Below are 22384 nucleotides of genomic sequence, written 5' to 3' on the forward strand. Positions count from 1 at the left end.
TACTACTTCAATCTCTGATACTTTGACCTGCCACTCATATCACCTCATCATCCCTCTAATTTGTCCATTGTCCTTTTCTCTTCATAGCCACTTCATCTACTTTAGTTCAGACCCTTGGCTCATCACTTCTCCCATAGATGGCTATACCAGCCCACTAAGTGGCTTGTCTGCTTTCAATCTCCAGCCAGTCACACCCATAAACCATCAATATGAGCATGTTCCATACTAATCAAAAATCATCCCCATTCAGCATAGGGATAATATGAGAAGGCCTTAGGGTAACGCATAACCAGACATTCACCTGCCCCCTTCTAGATCTCTACCCTCATCTGTTAGCACCCTTGCATAGCGCTCCACCGTCCACCCGTGCTGAATTACCTGCAGTTGCCCAAATAGCTAGACCCTCTTCTACTCTGGGCCTTTATATCATTATTCTCTCTTTCTGGAAGATTCATATTTTCATCTAATTAGTATTTAATATGGCAAAACCTTTTCCAGGCAGCAGTTTTGTCGCCCACCCCTCTCCTAACAAATAACTCAGGTCCCTTTAGAAAATTAAAACATATTATCCCATACATGACATATTATATTGTACTTGTATTATTACATTGCTCTTATGTTTTTACTTATCTTTTTTCACTTAAATTGTTAACTCTTTGAATAAATTCTGTTGTGTTCCATTATTTAGCATGTTACAGTTTCTTCATACCCATTTACTGAATGTATAGTGTAGTTTCATCACTAATATTGGCTACCATTTATTCATGCCTATTATGTACACTGCATGTAGCACTTTAAAGCCATCAGTGCCTACAATAAGATTTAAAATATGATTTGCCACTGTTTATCTTTTCAATACAATAGTTGTTCTATTACAATTCTTAGATACTAAAATTCTTTATTTTGCCATTTTTACCCATAAGTAGAGTATAGAGAGTGTATAATATACTAAAAGTAGAGCTAGCAAGAGACAAAATCAGAAGGTTCTTCAGGTTATTTTATTTTAAATACAAATAGATTTTTGATATTCTCTCTCTCATCTTCTCTATGATCTCCCACTAACTTTGCAGCATAGAGGAATTTAGATATTTAAGCAAATGAGTATTTTGAGTATGGAAGTACATACTCGGGTGAATAAATGAGAAAATCCAAGACATCTAAATTGTCATGTTCTCCTCATAAATTTATCATTTTATCATATTTAAATGAGATAATTCTAACCAGCATTTCAAAATTGAATCTTCTTGCTAGTACCCACGCTAGTTTAAAAGTTATTCCAATGTCAGCCAATAATTTTCACGTCAAAATTTTAAAAAGTGACAAATTTATTTTCATGAAAGCCAATTTGTTAGTATAATTAATTATGAGTTATATGCAGAAGCTGTTAAAAAAACACAATGTCAATTTGTTAAAGCAAATAGAAAAGCAGGTTATTTTTAAGCATGTGTATGTTTACTGTATTTCCACTTTGCTATAAAATTTGTATTTATATTTGTATTTTATGTGATTCCATCTGCTTACAGTGCCTAATTTCACTTTTAATTTTTTCTATATAAAAGTTAATTTTAAAGTGATTCAAGTCTGTATTTGCATAATGTAACTGAACAAATGATACTAAACTAAAACAGGTGAAATGCACAGAACATGAAATCTCTGCAGAGTGGAATCACTATCCTATATTCAAGAAGCTTCTAAAAACCTGGATTACTTGGTTAAGGCATCTGAATGATATACTTCCTCTCAATTCTATATATGGTCATAAAATATGGACAAAAGTCACACAGGTTGGAAGTTAATTTACAAAAGTAAATAAGTAAAAAAATATAACAGAGATAGCATGTTAAGTGAAAAAAAAAAACATATAGAAAAGCAAAACTATACCAAAGTTGTGCATTTTCTCTGACCCCTAAGAAATCATATTTCTTGATGCATTCCTTCTAGAAAGCACACAAATTATAATATATCCTGATTTTTAAATAAATACCAGAAACAAAAGAGGTTTGGGCCATGGCATCTGAATAACTTAAACTATTGTAGACCTGCTAATTTGCAATACAAAGTTTTCAATCAGATTTTCAAAGGATGAGTAAGAATTCAATAATATTTCAAAATGTCTAGGAATGAGATATTGGATCTCAATAGAATAAAAGTAGCAGAAAAATGAGGTCCTTTGGAGATCCAGATTCTCATGTTTGTTCAATAAAATTTAAGTGAGTTTACACTGGGAAAGATACTGTGCTGATTTCTGCGGGTCTGTGCTGGATCCACCAATCTGCCTTTTGATAAGCCCATCTTAACATATCTTTAAGGTACATTTGAATAAGTACCTCACTTGATTCTGATTCTTATTTTTTGAAAAGATCACATTACTATACTACATCAAATGAAGCCAACATGGCTGAAGCTTAAATTTAGGGAAAAATGGTGTTGGAAAAATAGAATAGTTTGATCAGGTCCCCTCACCTTAGGCCTGGTTGGGGGTGGTATGGAGCATTCTTTGTAAGCAAATTGTGTGTGGGGGTGGAGTTAGTGCACATGGGGGGAGCCACCCATGTGGCATCTGCCTTGGACGTCCTCCTCGCATGGCCATGCTCTCCATCCTATGGTTCCAAGGACCTTTTTGCTGGCTAACTAGCTCATAGACCTGCATGTGAGGGGTCTGATGACCCAGCCTAGCAGTGTGTGAAGGGTTTGTGACCCAGTATGGACAATGAGCTTGAGGGGTCTGTGAGCTCCAGACCCAGCCCTAGCTCGACAATTGGCCCAGTAGGCAGGATTTTGGGCAAGTAAAAGAAAACTACAATTGGTGTAGTCTGTGACAGTATTCTGATCAGGTACAGGAGCCAAAAGCCCTTGGAAGAAGAAGGAAATGTGGCTACTTTTGAATATGCTCTGCCTTATGGCCACCTTCCTGTTGACCAGAATCTGCTTGCTGCACACTGTCCTTCAAGCAGCATAGACCAGGTACTACAATGCAAAACCCCTTGGGAGGGGGAGGTAATGTGGCTATCCTTGAGCATGTTGTGCCCAGTGGCCACTTTTCTACGTGCTGTTAACTATGCTGCAAACTGATCGAGATTTGTGGCAGAAAGCAGAGTTGCTGGAAGCACAGATGATTATCCTGGAAGATGGTATTCAGCCACTGGCCACTCCTGCCTCTCACACCAGGGAAGACGATCAACCCAGTGGTGAGTTGGGGGAAACCATTCATCTTCAGGCACAACCTGTTGTGCATGAGAAATTGAAACATGAACAGCTTATGGGACTGGATGGACCACTGGTGGGTGATCCACAGGTAACCTGATTCACCACTGATGTCCCATCTACCCAGGATGAATTGGTTGGCTTGAGGAGACAGTAAAGCAGCAGAAACAGGGAGAGCCCCTGGCTGCTGCAGCTATGGGACCCAGGGGTGTGTGGTGTAACGTGCTCTGGAGATGATATACTAAATGCATGTCACGTTTGCCCAAAGGCAGATGGCTCAAAGGGCGCCACTTAAACCCAATGCCTTGACAGGTGCTATATAAACCCGAGAAAAGAGTGCCATATGCAGATGGGCAGATGACCTGAGGATGGGTGCCCCTGCAGAATTTCAAGTATGTTTTCACCTGGTGAAAAGATGGAAAAGTTAGCCTCTGTTACTACGTACCTGTCTCAGTGGCAGTGGTTAAAGGAGAGCCACAGATATGCACAGATATGCCCACTCCTTGATGGACTGGGTGAATGCAGCTGTTTGAACTGTGTGGGCAAACACTGCTGAACTGCCTCAGACTGGGTGAATAGCCAGTGCAAGCTGAGCTGATTCACGTGAGCTGATTCAAGTAATTCAGGAGCCAGGGATGGGACAGCCAGATGCTACGGGACAATGGGAAAAAGCCCTAAAGGCATTTGAGAAGTCTGGAAGGGTGCCCCACCCATCATAGACCCTGTGGCCTAGGAGATCTGAGTTGTCCTGGAGGACAGACCTGGGGTGCAGCTGCCTTCAGCAAACTGCTCTCTGCATCCCAGCCACTCTGGCTGGAGCAATCCTGTCTCAGCACCTCCAAAGAGCAAAAGCCGAAAACCTTGGTGGCATTCATGTTGTGTTAAGTTTGTAGGCCAGCAGTATGTGAGAGCAGTGGAGGCATGGCAGCCTACACCTAGATTTCAGAAGATGTATGAAAAAGCCAGAGGACTCAGGCAGAGACCTGCTGCAGGGATGGAGCTGCTGCAGAGGTCATCTATGGAGCAATGTGGAGCAGAAAAGTGGGGTTGGAGCCCCCAGAGAATACCCCCACTGAGGAAATGTCTACTGGAGCCAGGATGGCAGGACTGCCACTGGGATCCCAGAAACATGGGGCTGCTGGCAGTGTGCAGCACCAGCCTGGAAAAGCTGTAGGCACCAGGGCAGCTCAGTGAGCTGCACTTGGCAGAGCTGTAGGAGCATGGTTACCCAATGTTTAGGGGTTCAGGTGCCCCAGTGTGCTTAACGTTTGCCCTGTTTGGGTTTTGGATTTGTTTGGGGCCTGTTTTTTCCTTTCTATTCTTCCCTTCTGGAATGGGAATGTGTACCCAATGTCTGTTCTACTGTATCTTGGAAGTAGATACACTTATTCTTGACTCTTTACAGGTTCATGGCTGAAAGGAGTTTTTCCTTTTTGGACTTTTGAGTTGGTGCTGCAACAAGCTAAAAACCTTTGGGACTGGGATGTAATGTGTAATATGTGAATGTAAGGGTCATCTGTCCTCACTCAGGAAACATCATGGAAGATTCTGAATGTTTAAATAGTACAATGAGGGACCCTGAAGGGGTGGATTGTGGGGAAAATAGAATAGTTTGATCAGGTCCCCTTGCCTTAGGCCCAGTTGGGAGTGGTACAGCACATTCTTTGTAAGCAAATTGTGTGTGTGGGCGTGGAGTTAGTGCACATGCACAGAGCCACAGCTTGGCTGGTGTCTGCCTCAGGTGGCCCCCTTGTGCAGCCATGTTCCCCATCCTATGGCTTCAAGGACCTGTTTTCTGGTTACCTAGCTCATAGACCTGCTTGTGAGGGGTGTGGTGACCCAGCCTGGCATGTGACAGGTTTGTGACCCAGTATGGACAACAGGCTTGAGGAATCTGTGAGCTCCAGATGCAGTCCTAGCTTGAGAATTGGCCCAGTTGGCAGGATTACAGGCAAGTAAAAGAGCTCAGCAAATGTCTTGATGTGAATTTGAAAAGAAATGCAGAGACCAGAAAATGAGAGTGTCAAGAAAGTCATTAAAAGAGAGAATATGGAGAGTGGTTGATAGTGTCAAGTACATGGAAATGAAGTAGAAGGAGAGAAAAGAAGACATTCCTTGAATTATGTAGTTAGAGGGTTCCAGATAATTCTGGAATTTGTGTTTCAGTAAACAAGTTGAAGGGAGCAACAGTTATTGACTGTAAGGAAGTACAGTTGACAGGAAAATACTAGCTTATGGTTTCTTGCTGATAGAAGGACCAGTGCAGACAGTAAAGCTGGGACATGGTGAGGTTTTGTTGATAGTGATATTTGCTGTTAAGCTGCTTACTTAGTTCACTGGTTAGCCTGGAGAGGCCTGGGCATTTTAATAGGTAGAGAAGAAATATTAGCTTCATGGAAAAGAATGAAAATGCAAGGAAAATGTGGAGTATAGTATAAAGCAAATATATTTCACAGGGCCTAGTTTCTTGTACTTTCAGGTTTAGTCTAACTTCTTAAAAGTACATATAAAATGTTGACCTTGCAAAAAACCAGAAAATTTTCCCCAGGCTATATAGTCTCTGTTATAAGGTAAAGAATTGTAACACAGCAAGGTTGCTGATTCAAAGACAGACAAGTCACTGATTGCTATGTAAAGATACAGGGAAGCTGCTGTGGGGAGAAGGAATGTTTGCTAAGATCAAGCTTTTGTTGGTGGATCACTTAAATTGCCTTATGGAATATCATCTGGCTTGTTTCACTGAATGTTACCAGCCTATATTGTTAAATTATAACCCCACCTATGTTCTCTTCCTGTAACTTCCTGGTCTGGAGAATAAATGCGGGAAGAGAACCCCAATCCATGGTTAATTTCCCAAATGGAAGGAATGCCTCTCTCTTGAGGGTTCTGGGAGATTAACCACTTTGTGGCTTCTCACTGCTCAGAAGAGATGGGCTTTGTGTAATCCTTTGTGGCTCTGTCACCCAGGGGAAAAGGGGTGACAAATCCGTGGGGGGCAAAGCAACAGGAAAAATAAAAAGAGAGAGAGACTTGATGATATAAAGTGGCCCCAAGATTCTAGAAGAAATTTAGTCTTAAATATGTGATGTACTTTTTCAGAGCTAAAACACAGAGAGACAGAGAGACAGAAAGAGAGAGAGATAGAGACAGAGACAGAGAGACAGAGAGACAGAGAGAGAATGAGAGTATAGGAGTTTGGAGGAACAAAAGTCAAAAATATGAGGGAACATTGATGCTAATAAATAGTTATTATTAAATATTGTCAAACATTAATAAAGTGGCCTCAATGTTATGAGTCAATATAAATTGAAGTCATTTCAAATAATGGTGATGCTGTTAGAGTCATATCAAAAATGTTCATAAAAGTCACCGTGAAGTATATGGAAATAAATAAATCAACTAAAAGATTAATCTAAATTTTCTGCCATTGTGAAGGCCCACAGAAGGCTGAAATACTAAAAAGCAAAAACAAAAACAAGCAAAAAAACCTCATAAGTTCATATGGAGTTTACCTACAGTTGAGAAAGCACCAAGTATCTTTGATAAAAGGGAATGAGCAATGTCATGGTAATGTTTATTGAGTGTATTGAGGAAGCCCCAGATCTGAAAGGGCACTCCCGTAGTGTTTGCCTATTCCGAAGAACTCACCTGGGCCAATAGGTAGGGACATTGGTTTATTACACTTACGGGAGGTGCTGATGGCAGCTGGTCAGCTAGAAATTTGCACTGCCCCTGGGTACATGCAACAGTTATATAGTGAACAGATCAAAGGAGAGGTGTAAATCATTTGCATGCTTATGTGTAGCCTCTCACCCAACTCAGAGTGTGCAGGAGATCTGTCTGAGTAGATATATTAACTTACTTGCTATGCTCCTGGCCCAAGAGTAGTTTAACATTAGTGTGCTAACTACATTTACATGCTAATTAATTTACTCAGGGCTCCTGTTTCTTACAGTATTCTGTCTTAAAGGACACTTGTCTTTCCTTGGATAACTACCTTGGCCGGGGGTAGTTTCCCAGGGGGGAGGGGAAAATCTGGTATGCATGGGGAGGCAGGATAGGTCTATGTCCTGCATTCACCTTACACTGAGATAAGTTCTGGCTGGGTAAAAGTGTCAGGAAAGATGAGGTCTTCAACTGAAAAATGGTTGGGTAGAAAGGGACTGAAATGGATATGCCATTGTGATTGGAAGGTAAAAAAACAGTATCTTTAGAAGTGAGAGGGTTTGTGAGAAGGAAAATCAAAATTTTACATGCAGGCAGAGGAGACTTCCTGAATTCCTATCCTCTAGTCCTCCTGCATCCCCCTTACGATGACTGGGGATTTCTCCTGTGGGTCAGTGTATGAGAGCAACATAAAGTCAGTTCAGAAGTACCTTTGCTAAACTAAAACCACAATGAGATACCCCAATACATCCCTAAATGGCTATTACAAAAAACAAACAAAAAAAGCCCCCAAACCAGAAAATAACAAGTGTTGGTAAGGATCTGGAAAAATTGGAAAACTGTCCATTACTGGTGAGAATGTAAAATGGTGCAACTGCTCTGGAAAACAGTAGGGTGATTCCTCAGAAAATTAAAAATATAATTACAATATATTTATTTTTCCCTACCATATATTTTTGTAGATTTAGCAATTCTACAATGGGTATATACCCAAAAGAAGTGAAAGCAAGAACCTGAACAGATATTTATAAATCCATGTTTATAACAGTATTGTTCACAATGGACAACAGGTAGAAGCAATCCACATGTCCATTGACAGATGAATGGGTAAACAGAATTTGGTGTATACAAACTGTGGAATATTATTCAGCCTTCAAAAGGAAGAAAGTTTTGACACATGATACAAAGTGAATAAAAATTGAAGGCATTATGCTAAGTGAAATAAGCCAGACAAAAAAAGGACAAATGATTCCTCTGATATGAGGTTCCTACAGTAGTCAAATTCATAGAGACAGAAAGTACAATAGAGTGTACCAGGAGCTGGGGCGAGTAGAGTGTGGGGAATTTTGTTTGATGGGGATAAAATTTCTATTTGGGATGATGAAAAAGGTCTGGAAATGTACAGCGGTGATGGTTGCACAACATTGTGAATGTACTTAATACCACTAAATTGTACACTTAAAATGGATGAAATGGTAAGATTCATAAATATTTTGCTATAATAAAAAAGTAAAGGAAAAAAGGAGCATTTGGAATAACATTACTGCTCTGTAATCAGTTTTAGGTACACATTTTCTACAATACATAGAGATATTTCTTACACATAGACATTATTTCTACAGTATTGGCTGTGCGTTTCACTTTTAAAAAAATTTTTTGTTGTTTTATTGGCAACTGGCCAGTATGGGGATCCAAACCCTTGATTTTGGTATTGTCGGCACCATGCTCTACCAACTGAGCTAACTAGCCAGCTCATTTCTACCATATATCTAGTCTCAGTTCCTGTTAGCATGGCTTACAGAGGTCTAGGTTATACATTTTTGTTTTCATTTCATAGCTCTACATTGAAGAATGTCCATGAAAGAGGCTGAGTGAACTGAGGCAGCTGAGAGACAATGAAAAGGACTGTTATGCTATCTGAATGCAGTATACCTGTGGTTCCTCAAAGGTGGTTATCCAGCTCGGCAGCTTCAGCAACACCTGGCAAGTACTTAGGAAGAATTACAAATGCTCAGGTCCCAAATCAGACCTACTGCATGAGCAAGTCTGGGAGTAGGACCTATGAATCTGTGTTTTAGCAAGCTCTCCAGGTGACTCTGATGCATGTCAACATTTGAGAACCATTGTCCTGTACTATAAAATATTGAATCATATTAGAGATTGATGAAGAATACCTGATTCAGATGAAGGGTATGGCACATATATAAGATACAGAATTACTGGCCCTGACAGAAGTCCTGATGTTACTACTCATGCAAAGGTCATCATCTGCTACTATTCATCTATTGAAGCATTTTGGAAGCACAATCTTTCACCTGCATGTCCAGTTAGGATGTGAATCAGCAATTGGATATGACCCACTGACTTCTTTATCCTTTAGACTACTAAACATTTTCAAATTTACCATAGCATATTTTATTTTTCTATCTAACATACAATATTTCCTCTAGGACCACAGATGTACTACATAATATTAATCGTAATCATTGGTTTATGATATTTGTATTTCTTGTTGGTCCTTTTTTATTATATCATTTTATTTGCTTAATTATTTATTTAGTAATATAAGGAATGCATGTGCAATTAACACCCAAATCAAGAACTTCAAGTTTACAGCAGTCAAAAAAGGAAAGAAATATTTGCTTTTTCATGTTCTATTTTCCTGCCACATCCCTCCAGAGATCTGAACATTGTGTTGATTTTCAGTGGTGTGTGGAATCAGATAGTGCTATCTTGTGAGGGTCAATTGTGTTCACATCTTACTATTTTTTGCTTTTATCTTCACATTGCTAACTTAAAATCACCATTGTGGGAATATTTACACCACAGGAATTTACAAATTCTACACATCAGGACTTTTTGCTTTTCTTGGAAAGGTAGTTAAATTTTGCTAGTACATCACTGATCGTTTCTTTAATGGCATTTTATTGCTAAATATATGTGTATATATGTGTTTGTGTGTGCATATGTAGCTTTTGCCTACTTAAATGTATAGAAATAATCTTCTGAGAATGGTTTAAACCAATCAAAGCTTAGTATCTAAAATACTTCTGTTATTTTATGTAACTATAATTAGATTTCACTATTTGGTAATGTTTTATTATATGGCCATACCATAATTAAATTTCAGTTATGTAATCTATGATATCTCGGTTGTTTTCAGTTTTTTACTACTGTTACCAATACTGTTATAAAGTTTTGTACCAATTTTTATTTAAATGTACATTTTCTCTTAAATGTATATGTAGAAGTAGAATGACCCTAATAGTTTTAGTTCTTTAAATAATGCCTGTATTTGTCCAAAGTAGTTCTAATAGTTCTAATAATTTACATGCTCACCAAAAAAAAAATCATATTATTTATATTCTCTCTATTATTTGATAACTGTCATAGTTTTTAATTCTTTCCAGTCACATGTGTAGAAAGTTTCACTTTGATCTAAGTTTACATCTTTCTGTTCAGTGGTTTGTTGGAGCTTGTCGTGTGTGTGTGTGTGTGTGTGTGTGTGTGTGTGTGTGTGTGTGTTGTGTTTAAATCCATATTTGAGTTATTTTCTATGAATTGCCAAATTGTGTCACTTGACATTTTACTATATAGATGGTATTATTTTCTTATTAATTGGTAGGGGTTCTTTATGTATTCTTGTTACCAATTCTTTGTTGATTATGTACAGGTTAATATTAAGCTGATAAGAACAACTATGCACTTGTACTTGTTCACAAAGTGCTTCCATTTTTTGATTTGTGCCCATGTTTTAATGGTTACTAAAAATTTTGGAGATTAACCTTAGCATTATATATTTCAATTATCCTTTTTCATTTTATACCTTCTCTTCACATTCTTCTAAGATATATTTTGATAAACAGAATTCTTATATTTTAATGCATTTTAATTCATAGTCATATATACACATATTTATAGATGTATATATTGTTTACATTTTATTGACTCTTTTGGGGGTGTAGATCTACGGCTGGGTCTGGAGCTCATAGACCCCTCAAGCCCATTGTCCAGACTGGGTCACAAGCCCTTCACATGCAGGTCTATGAGCTATGTAATCAGAAAAAAGGTCCTTGGAGCCTTGGTTGAAGAAAGAGTAATCTTTATTTCTGCACACACACATCTAGGAGGTAGGCAGTCCAAAGAGAAACTCAAAACTCAACTGCTACCTGCAAAGTCCAAAGAAAAACTGAGCAGCTGCCTGCAAAGTAAACATGCTCTGTTTTTAGATGTTAGCTCTCTGCTGGCCAGCCGTTCAGGTCTGCTGCTCCACACAACTCTGGAACACAGAATAGCAACAAAACTAAAAAGATACATTGGTGTGCATGCATACTAACTCCACCCCCCACACTCAATTTGTTTATAAAGAATATGCTGCACAGCATCCAACTGGACCTGAGGATAGGGGGCCTAATTAAATTATTCTATTTTCCTAACTGGGGGAATGGGTTAAGAAATTGCCCAGCAACAACACTGTAAAATGCTTACCTATACTTGTTCTTAAAGGCTTGGATATATCTCCTTTTTTTCCTCCCTCCTTCCCTCTCCCTTCTATCCTTCCTTCCTTTTTTCATTTTATAAGGATAAACATTATTTTCTTTCTTTCTTTCTTTTTTTTTGGTGGCTGACAGAGTGTGGTTTTATCAGCACCACACTCTAAACCTCTGAGCAAACCAGCCATCTCCAATATTTTCCAGCTGCCTAGTACAGTATATTTCATTCTCCTTTATCTGTTATGCTATCTTTGTCAAATATCGAAGTTTTCTTCATGAGTATGTCTGCTTCAAACTTTTTATTCATGGCTTTTAGTCTATTTGTCTTTCTTTACACTGTAATAACACTGTTATATGTATTATAGATTTATATTAAATCTTGATATATTTTAGAGTAAATCTCCTGTTCTTCAGTAAGTCTTATTCTTTCCTTTGCTCTTCTATGTACAATTTAGAGTCAACTGGGCCAGACCACAAAAACTTTATTTGGAATTTTAACAGAATACGGTTAAATTTCTATAAAAAATTTGGGAGAATAACATATTTACGGTAGTAAAATCATGCCATTTATGGATTTTAATTATCAAATTAAATATTTAGGTCATCTTTAATGTACCTTACTACATTTTTCTAAGTTTCAATGCATAGATTTTACACAAATTTTTGTTAGATTTTTTTTCTCAATTAATTTGCAGTTTTGTTCATATTTTAAATACATTCTAAAATTATGTTTCAAATTGTTTTCTGGTTCTATACAGAAATCAGACATCTTATGTATATTGATCTTTTTAACACCATCTTGCTAAACTTTAAAATTTTATTAATTTGTGAAATTCATTTAGACGTTCTGTGGAGACAATCATATTATCTACTGATAATTAGTTTTATTTTCTCCCTTCCAATCCTATTGTAACCTACTATTAACTTTTGTTAAGTAGATATCTGTGCAACTTCAAACCTTGCCTGAAGGACGCCATGAACAATCATTAAAAAATATAGGTTTTACAGTTTAAAACAGGTCTTCTAAAATTTTCGTATGCATCAGCACCACCTGGAGGGCTTGTTAAACTAGACTGATGAACCCTACCCCTAGTGTTTCTGATTCTGATATATTAAGTCTGGAGCAGTACCTGTGAATTTGTATTTCCAGTTTCCAAATGATGCTAATGATCCTGACAATTTTCCACATGATAATTACAATAATTCTGATCTAGAAACCATAAATGGAGGAACACTGGTTTAAATTACTCAGATTGGAATCTCAACTGTACCACCTGTACATTCTGTAACTTTATTGAAGTAATTTCACCTACTAGATACTCAGTTGCTCATGTTGTAAGATAAGGATAATATTCTACCTTTTTGAATTTTGCAAAGGTTAAATATTGTAGTATTATAAAATACTTATGCTAGAATTTTTAGTAGGAAGTTTTGTTGTTTTTGTCTGTATTGTGTCTACAGGAACCACCAAATGGACTAATGGATTACTAAGATGTTTCTACAGAGCACCAAAAATTCTAAATTGAGTTAAAGATTATGATCTCTGATATGACAATACATTCTAAAGTGTCTTTAGTTAAAACAAATTTCTCCAATAAAGATTTGGGGATTGATAAAAGTAAGATTTAACCCAACCTTTCATTTGCAACATCAGTAATAATCGAAGAATAAAATGCATTTTTTGTAATTATTTATATTAAAGCTGAGTCACTATTACCTGGGGGGAAAAATCACAGGATCATAGAGAGTCTTAAACTGACCAATTTAAATGCAAAGATAACAAATGGTCTTACAACAATTTATTTTCTTGCCTTTTAAATCAACCCAAAACTTCACTAAAAGCACACTGAATATAGCCTGTAGGTTGCATTCAGGCTGTTGTATGTTTTCCAATAGAAATCACCAAATTCATATGAAACACAGTTTTGCCTAATTTTTCCTGTGAGATTGAATAGTATAATTGGCCAATTTATCACAAACATCAAGAGAACCAATTGACTTAAAAAAAAATCTGGCTGCTTATTTCTTTCTAAAGGAAATAGAAAGGGATTTATTTCTATAACATCAAAATTTGTGTGTAGATAGACTCGAATCACCTTGTTGCTTTATGAAACTGGTGTAATTAATTTTTAGTCCTCTCACTTGAGAATAGAAGTTAATTTGTTGCTTGCTCCTTCTTCCTATATATGTAGTAAATCATCAAGCTAGCAGAATAGCAAACCATTGGAAAATAGCAATTCTATTCTGTTTACTGGATTACAGTGAAAGCACTGTAAACTTAATTAAATTGCTGTATGTTTCAGGAGCTATTAATTATAAAGATAATAAAAATAATGCCTTTATCATGGTGTTCCATGGGTGCATACTGGTTTATTTCTTGAGCAAATATTATGGTTTTATTGGGCTAGCTCAAACAGTATCACTTATCTAAGAATATTGTTTGGTTGAATGAGAAATAAGAATTGTCTTCTGTAGTAATGCCACTATGAGCTTCTTGCATCTAATAAATTAATTCACAGTCTTCAAGACCCACTCCACTCCTCAAGAAATCTTGTAGTTAAGGTATACTTATACACATTTCAATCACAAGATGCAATCGAATTTAGTAAGAAATTTATCAAGATGCCTTAAAGACCTAAGCCTTTTCTTAATAGTAACTTGAACCAGTGAAAAAGTGTGTTAACTTTTCCAAATATGGGTTGCTGTAGCACCTCTATCAATAGCAGTGTGGAGTCTTTAATTTCTTCCCCATCTCTCAAAATTATATCCTAATAAAAGAGAAACAAATACATTTTTCAAAATTTCTACTGCATCAAACACAGCAATTGTTCAAAACCTATAATGAATTAGCCTATGTATAAATTTTTTCATTACATATGTATGTAACAATTCATTAGTGAATTAAAATTTTAAAATGGAGAAATATCCTAAAGGTATGAAGAAAACAAACAAACAAACAAAAAAAACACCTGTAAATGAGACTCACTGCTGGCACTGAGGTTAAATCTTACCTTTGAGAAGTTGCTTAGTCTTTCTGAATGTAAACTCTCAACTACATAAGTGATGATTTCTGGCAAATTGTCATTAGAATTTTGTGAGGATCATATAAGATAATGAATTTTAAAGGTTGCTCTTTGCATTTTTTTAATAAAATGCTATTACAAAAACCTGTATATGTATGAAGTGAAACTTTCTGCAACATTAATAAGTGTAAGAAGACCCACAATAGATTGTTTCAGCACCCTGAAAAACATTTCTACAGTAGGGAATGCTTGTCAATAATGCTATATTTGTATAACAAGAACAGAATCATATTTATAAATTTGATGAAATCTTGATATTTCTAAATTTTCAATAGTCAGTTCATGACTTGTATTAAGTCTGAACATCAGAAGTGTGTTGTCTCCACCTTTGGCTAAACATTTGGAACATTGCTATGTAAGTATATAGGTTTTTATTGTGTTGTGGAAATGTGCAAAGTAGGGTACCCTTGAAAGTTGTTTTCCTGTGTTTTCTAGTTTGAAAAAGTGCTTAACATTTCAATTCATACTGTTTATAAAAAGAGATAATACTTTTGTCCCCTTGATATTCTTTAGTTAAGTATTTTAGTCAAATGATCCATAAGCATTTTCTATATAGAAATAATAACAACACACAAAATTTGTGCTAGGAAAGCAGCAAAATGTTCATGGAAATATATCTTTCTTCAGTTTATGTAATATCGTATTTTAAAAAGAAAAAGTTAAGAAATGTTTTCTTTTATTTATACCTCGCACCCCCACTGTTTTACTTGAGAGATTAAAATATAGTATAGATATATCTTTAAATAACCTTACACCTAGACTTTGGGGAAAAAATTAAATGGTTAATCAGAAAGAACCCTGGAAGGATCTATCTGCCTTCTGAGAGAAAAAAGAGTGTGAAACTAGGGATTTTTTCCATAGTGGGCATCTAGTTTTTATTGTGTTGGATCTTGTCCATCCACTGTCTTTGCTAAGAACTTTCACTTTTTTTAGAAAAAGTTACTAATACTTGCCTTCTCTCATACACACTTAGGAATGTGATCTAATCATAGAATAATAATTAATTGGAAAGTTACTATGATTCTTCAATCACAGATTTTTAAAATATATTATCTGGAAGGCTCCAATTAGAAAACAAGAAGCTGGATGATTTTCTTAGACTTATGATTTTTTTTTTTTTTTGACCTCAAGTTTTTGATTTGATTATCATGAAAAAGCTAAGCATTCAACTTTTAGGTAATATTTCACTTTAAAAATAATCAGTGAATTTATAAAATGAAGCCTGTCTTATTAAAGGTTAAAAATCTGGGGTAATAATTTTGCATTTTGCTTAAAAAGTACACAAAATATGACTTTAGATCTAAGGATCTTAGATCATTAGGTTCACATTAGAATTAAATATGTTATAAATACCTATAAATAACAATCATTTAGTAAAAATGAAGTACTTGCCTATTTTTGTATTATGTTTAGTTTCAAATAAAGATAATTTTATTAACTATGTTAATTTTTATGATCTTTCAGAAAGTCAAGTGATTTTTTAAATACTAATCATACCATAATTAGTTGATATGCAAACACCAGTCTTTATAAATTATATTATATTTAAATACTTTGGAATAATGGTTATTTAGATAAATAATAAGGTAAATCAGTATTACAAAACACAAGCTGTTCGTCATACAAATGATTAAATTGTTTTTACAAATTTAAATGTATGTATGTTTATACTTTAAAAATAATAGCTGTTAAACTTTTTATTTGGTTTCAAAAAGTCTCTACTATGATATACTAATTAGTTCCTCTGAGATTGAAAACCCCCAAAAGATAATATATACAGATATAATCTAACTCCTGTTTCCTTTCAGGCATTATCTCTGTGTCTATTTTTATGGTAACAAGAACATAGAGAACTGGAGCGTTAGAAGGAACAACTTAATCCTTGAAGGGATGCACCACCTTCCATCTAAGCAGCCCATATTATGTAAAACTCATGGAAGAGCAAGATCTCTCTGAGCTCCAATGGAGTTCCTAAAATAGACATGTCAGTGTGATTTTTTTTTTTTGACATAAGTACAAAGATGTCAGCAGAAGCAACAGCTGTCTGAGCTAATACACAAGTCTAAATTTGATAATGTTGTTGCATTTTGACATCCTAGGTTAGAGTCCTTTGAATAAAGAGGCCAGAGACTCTGATCACCCGTCTCTGACACAGACCCATCCGTAGGGTGGGTGCTCCATGACTGTGAACCAGCTGTGGTAAGGAAACAAGACCACGATGAAGAGAACAAATTTCAATTTCTTCATTATTATTTTCTTCTCCTTTCTTCCTCTCCTTTGTCTTCTTTTCTTCTATCCCTTTAATAAACATGCATTCACCAACATTCTTTTAGGCAACAGGGCTCTATCAGAGAACAAAACAATAAACTCCTCCCTTATGGAGCTTACATGATAATGGAGGAAAATAAACAAAAAATAAACATAAGTGTATTATATTGTACATTAAACAGGCTAAGTGATTTAAAAAGTAGAAAAGGGTAAGAAGGTCAGATTTGCAGTTTACAATTTTAAAAAGCATGGGCAAGGTAAGTACTATCGTGAAGTTGCCATTTGAGCAGATGCATGAAGCAGGTGCGTTAATCAGTCACATGCATAGTACAAAAGCCCTAATGAGGAAGCTTGCCTAGAATCTTAAGAATTGCAAGAAAGCAAGAATGCCAGAATGGCTTGAGCTGACTAAAAGCTCTAGTGAAAGGAAATAAAATAAGAGATAACATTAGGGAAGTGAAGGCTGGGGCAGATCACCTAGAAACTTACAGACCATTGTATGAACTTTAGTTTTTACTCTGAGAGAAATCAGGAGTCAGTGGACATGTGTTTGTGTGTGTTTATGCAAGTGTGTGTATGCAATATATATCTATGGAGTGTGTATGCTTGTGTGTAAGCACTTAGGCCTATTTGATAGAAAATTTGAAAGTATCTGCTAAAGCACATCCCCTTTACTCCTCCCCTCCAAACAAACAAACAAATAAACAAAAAAACCTCAAGCTAAACAAACTTATCTTGCTTCCAGAGTATCACTGAGAGCTTAAGATTAGATGAAGTTGAACACCATAGCTATATCAAGGTACCCAGAAGTCATTGGAGTATGTACACATTTTTTTTCCAGAAAACTTACTTCTCTTTTGCTTTCCTTTGACCATTTAAGTCACAAGAATATGGGCCTGAAAAGAGTGAAAGAATCATGGAAGGACACAGAAAACATAGGTTGTATTCTGTCTGATATGCTCCTCTACCATATCCCTGCATCTCTTTTCCACATAAGGACTACTAATTTTAAATAGGTTTTGCAGAGATTAGGAGAATCTATGCCTACAAATGATGAGAAGCACAAGTGGGGTCTTGTCAAATTTTTATCTGATTGTTAGTGATGTCTATCTTCTGTTAATTTTCCCACAAGTTTATTCCTCCACTTAGGAATTCAATTGAGGCAGAAAAATATAGTAGGAAACCTTCAATTGCTTGTTCGATGCCTTTTATTTTCTTATGTAGGCTTTATTTTTATTTAAAAAAAATTGAGACATTGATTATACATATTTGTGGGGTATACAATTGTCTATCAGTATTTGTGTGCAATACGTGATGATCAAATCAGGATAGTTAGCATATTCATCATTATAAAACATACTCATTCTTGTAGGCTTATTTTTGTCCATAGTATATTAAACAAAGATTGCAACTGCTAAATAGTTGAGATAGAAAAGACAACCTGCATCAATAAAACCCACAGGAAAACTGTAATCATGCAAGCTGATATATGCAAAGTCTAAATTGAGCTGTGCACTTTATTTTGAGAATAGAATTCAGGCAGTCTTTCTGTGTCTTGGGTGCTGGGAGGTGCTACATGACTGGAGGTGGCCTTGACTAAAAGGAAAAAGTGACTCCTTCATTTGTTACTTTAAAAAATGTCTCTAGTTTAATTGAAAGATTATGAGTAAAAACAATATTATTCAATGTTCCATCAGCTTTTTACTACAAAAAGTCTTGACCCACTGGCTAGTGGTTGATTAAATTAAAAGCTATTTCTGTGAAAAGAACTGTCCCTGAAGTAATATAACAATTTATAAATTAGCATGTTCCCTATCATTGGTAAATCTCAATATTTTCACATGTAAATTTCAAGTATGACATAAATAGTTGGGAAATGTGATCTTATTTTCGTAAGTTTAAATCACTGCCTTATTAAATGCTATTCTCTGGATTTTTAGAGAAATGCTATTTTTAAATGAAATGCTATTGTTCTCTGGATTTATAGGCTGGGTTTTTAGATATATTATCAAAACAGCAAATAATCTAGTGAATTTTCACATTTGTTAGTTTCATTAAATGACCAAGCAAGATAAGTACGTCTGGTGAGTATTTGCTGTTTGGAGACTGCTTACAGGATTAGTATGGCAAATAGTTCTTGTTTTCATTGAATAAATTCTTAGAAATCTTATTTAGTAATATTTGTCATATCTCTATCTCTTTCTGGCTATGAAGAAATTGTTGCAAGATTCCCTGACCTGAGAAGAATGTAAAATATAAAAAGGTCTATACTAGCAATCCATAAATTAAAAATACACTATCTCCTAAGCATTTACTGATAAATTAATTCTGAGGTGTATTCATTGAATATCAGGTATTCTCTGGTCCTCAGTAATTTGTAACCTATTAGAAAGTACTTCATCTGCCTTCATTAAAATTTCTCTGACTTAGCCCCCCTACCCCATTCAAACTACTGCCCCCATCTGTTTTTTTCTCTCTATTGGCAATTTTCTTTTTAAAGTGTTTTAAAAGGCCTTTTTTTTAAAAAAAAAAAAAAAAAAAAACATTCAGATTTTTAATTCTCTGTGATCTAATTTCCGCCCTAACTGCTCCATTTAACTTGTTCTTTCTAGGCTCATTGGTATCTTGCTATTTTCAAACCTTAACAGTAAATATACCAGTTGTCCTCTGCACTTTTTGACACTGGATTGTTTTCCATGATAATATCCTTCCCATTTACTTCTCTAAATACTCTTCCCAGTCTCTTTTGCTGTAAAGATTCTTCATCTCTGGCATTTGTCTTCTCTTATTTATTTATTTATTTATTTTGTCTTTTTCGTGACCGGCACTCAGCCAGTGAGTGCACCGGCCATTCCTATATAGGATCCGAACCCGCGGCGGGAGCGTCGCGGGGCTCCCTGCTCCGCACTCTCCCGAGTGCGCCACGGGCTCGGTCCTGTCTTCTCTATGTATCTTTTTTTTTTTTTTTTTTTTGACTCTATATGCTTACTGGCTCCGGACATTGCTCATATCTTTATCATTATAAAATCTCTATTTCTAGCCTATTCTCCTAGGTGTACCACTAACATTTCAATCTCGATACTTCCAAGATCAAATTCATTGCCATTGATTAGCTCTATAATTCGACCTGCTGTCCATTCCTATCTTGTCTTTATTTCTCCATTATATTTTCCCACACTACTGAGTTTAACCTCTGCATTGGTAGAGAAAGACATTACATTTCAAAAAGACATTGGCTTTGCAAACTCTATTTACTTATATTGTTTTGATGACTCTACAACAAAGCAATCAAATTCAAATGTCTTACTATGACATTCAAGTTGTATACAATGTTATTCTGACCTAACTTTCATACTGTTTTCCAGCATAACCATGTTTTGACTCACTTTTTGTATACCTGGTGCTTCGAGTCCTTTAATCATGATGCGTATTTCTCTGGAATGTATAACTCTCTTCCCTTTGAAAGCATAATTAAAATTTGGGATAAATGAATTAATTAATGCTATGCATTTAGAAAATCTGGTGCATAACATGTGCTTATTAAATGCTAGTAACTATTACTTTTGTTACTCAAAGTGGTATTCACAGTCATAATAGTAATAATGTCCAACATCTATTTTGTCGATCACTTTTGTATAGCCTACTTATTTTCTTTCCTCTCTTACTTTCTTCCCTCCAAGTAGGCTTATTTGTTCTGGTTAGTTAACTTTTTATTTTTTCCATTGAGATTTGACTATAGCATTTATAAATTTCTTACATGTATGTACTTCAAAAAAGTTCATGGAAAGATTTGTATTATCTTTTAATTTAAAAAAAATTTTTTTTAAATTTATTTTTCTTATTTTTATTTTTTTTTAATTTTTTTTTTAAATTTTATTTTGTCGATATACATTGTGGCTGATTATTGCTCCCCAAAACCAAAACCTCCCTCCCTTCTCCCTCCCCCCCACCCCCCCAACAATGTCCTTTCTGTTTGCTTGTCGTATCAACTTCAAATAATTGTGGTTGTTATATCTTCTTCCCCCCCCCCAGTTTGTGTGTGTGTGTGTGTGTGTGTGTGTGTGTGTGTGTGTGTGTGTGAATTTATATATTAATTTCTAGCTCCCACCAATAAGTGAGAACATATGGTATTTCTCTTTCTGTGCCTGATTTGTTTCACTTAATATAATTCTCTCAAGGTCCATCCATGTTGTTGCAAATGGCAGTATTTCATTCGTTTTTATAGCTGAGTAGTATTCCATTGTGTAGATGTACCACATTTTCCGTATCCGCTCATCAGATGATGGGCATTTGGGCTGGTTCCAACTCTTGGCTATTGTAAAGAGTGCTGCGATAAACATTGGGAAACAGGTATACCTTCGACTTGATGATTTCCATTCCTCTGGGTATATTCCCAACAGTGGGATAGCTGGGTCGTATGGTAGATCTATCTGCAATTGTTTGAGGAACCTCCATACCATTTTCCATAGAGGCTGCACCATTTTGCAGTTCCACCAACAATGTATGAGAGTTCCTTTTTCTCCGCAGCCTCGCCAGCATTTATCGTTCATAGTCTTTTGGATTTTAGCCATCCTAACTGGGGTTAGATGGTATCTCAATGTGGTTTTGATTTGCATTTCCCGAATGCTGAGTGATGTTGAGCATTTTTTCATATGTCTGTTGGCCATTTGGATATCTTCCTTAGAGAAATGCCTACTTAGCTCTTTTGCCCATTTTTTAATTGGGTTGCTTGTTTTCTTCTTGTAAAGTTGTTTGAGTTCCTTATATATTCTGGATATTAATCCTTTGTCAGATGTATATTTTGCAAATATTTTCTCCCACTCTGTTGGTTGTCTTTTAACTCTTTTAATTGTTTCTTTTGCTGTGCAGAAGCTTTTTAGTCTGATATAATCCCATTTGTTTATTTTTCCTTTGGTTGCCCATGCTTTTGGGGTCGTATTCATGAAGTCTGTGCCCAGTCCTATTTCCTGAAGTGTTTCTCCTATGTTTTCTTTAAGAAGTTTTATTGTCTCAGGGTGTATATTTAAATCCTTAATCCATTTTGAGTTGATTTTAGTATACAGTGAGAGGTATGGATCTAGTTTCATTCTCCTGCATATGGATATCCAGTTATCCCAGCACCATTTGCTGAAGAGGCAATCCCTTCGCCAGTGAATAGGCTTCGTGCCTTTGTCAAAGATCAGCTGGCAGTAAGTGTGTGGGTTGATTTCTGGATTCTCTATTCTATTCTATTGGTCAGTGTGTCTGTTTTTATGCCAGTACCATACTGTTTTGGTTATTATAGCTTTGTAGGATAGCTTAAAGTCAGGTAGTGTTATGCCTCCAGCTTTATTTTTTTGCTGAGCATTGCTTTGGCTATTCGTGGTCTTTTATTGTTCCATATAAATGTCTGAATAGTTTTTTCCATTTCTGAGAAAAATGTCTTTGGAATTTTGATGGGGATTGCATTGAATTTGTAGATCACTTTGGGTAGTATGGACATTTTCACTATGTTGATTCTTCCAATCCAAGAGCATGGGATATATTTCCATCTTCTTGTATCCTCTCTAATTTCTCTCAGCAGTGGTTTGTAGTTCTCATTATAGAGATTTTTCACATCCTTGGTTAACTCAATTCCTAAGTATTTTATTTTTTTGGTGGCTATTGTAAATGGGCAGGCTTTCTTGATTT

This window comes from Cynocephalus volans, chromosome 15 (assembly GCF_027409185.1).
Source record: "Cynocephalus volans isolate mCynVol1 chromosome 15, mCynVol1.pri, whole genome shotgun sequence".
In the NCBI taxonomy this organism is placed as follows: Eukaryota; Metazoa; Chordata; class Mammalia; order Dermoptera; family Cynocephalidae; genus Cynocephalus; species Cynocephalus volans.